The sequence below is a fragment of the Seriola lalandi genome, unplaced genomic scaffold (genome assembly GCF_002814215.2).
Source record: "Seriola lalandi dorsalis isolate HSWRI2012SDOR001 ecotype SW California unplaced genomic scaffold, Sedor1 jcf7180002054570, whole genome shotgun sequence".
NCBI classification, from domain to species: domain Eukaryota; kingdom Metazoa; phylum Chordata; class Actinopteri; order Carangiformes; family Carangidae; genus Seriola; species Seriola lalandi.
This window is the reverse complement of record NW_019525123.1, coordinates 2,302,828-2,303,704: the sequence shown is the minus strand read 5'-3', so window position 1 is coordinate 2,303,704 and position 877 is coordinate 2,302,828. Positions and strand designations below refer to the sequence as shown.

General features: G+C 47.9%; 1 protein-coding gene across 3 annotated transcripts in view; it reads right to left on the bottom strand.

Moving 5' to 3' along the window:
* The window catches only part of sema5a (sema domain, seven thrombospondin repeats (type 1 and type 1-like), transmembrane domain (TM) and short cytoplasmic domain, (semaphorin) 5A), a 120,419-nt gene that overhangs the window by 65,040 nt on the left and 54,502 nt on the right, over positions 1-877 (bottom strand). The window lies entirely within an intron of this gene.

The following is an 877-nucleotide window of genomic DNA, read 5'->3' as shown; positions in this document are numbered from 1 at the left end:
GGGGTGGTTCCTCATTGATAAAACTTCTATTTATGAAATGAGAGTTGGCCTCTTGACAGCACCGGGCCACTAAGACACCCTCGCTCGTGACAGGCAGAATTAGCCGTCACTCCCACCAGCTCTGTATGACTAGCGGAGAGAGGAATACTTAACAGAAAAATTGGCGGCTGCAATAATACGCTTAACGCCAAGTGACGAAAAGTCGCCAAAAGTAAAACTATCCAACTTCTTTTCTTGTCAGACAGATACGACTTTCCGGCAGTAATAACCTGGCGAGCGGCCAGAGGCGCAGAACTTCTCTCTGTGGGAATATAGTAAATATCGCTAACTGAAGGAGAATATTAGATTTCACCTTAGTATCAGGATTGTTTTATGCCAGGACAAGAGGGGGAAAGAAAGCTGAACCCCCCTCTGCACTTGGGAGAACTTCTTTCATTTCCTTTTTGAGAAGGCTCTGGGAGTTTCCTCTGTGTGTTTTATGACAAGGCCTTAGCTTTTCGCCTCAGTGGCCTTTCTACTGGGAAGCATAGAAAACACCCGCGTGTACACACTCACACATAAATGCACACATTGGCAGTAACAGGACAGAGCTTAGAGAGAAGAGAGAGCTGAGGGTGTGTGGTACTATTCAGGGAGGATAAGATATGGCGTATTAATGGGAGCTGGATTCTCTCTCTCTCTCTCTGTGTGTTGGTGTGTGTGTGTGTGTCAGATCGCATTCCAGGCCAAAGCAGGCTATTCTGGGGCCATGCAGCCACCACAGACGCAAACCACACACATCAGCGCAAGCAGCACAACCTGCACACACAGCACCACCGCCGGTCCCAGCTGAATTGAATGTAGACGTCGAAAAGTGCTTTTAAGTGATCGCATGGGT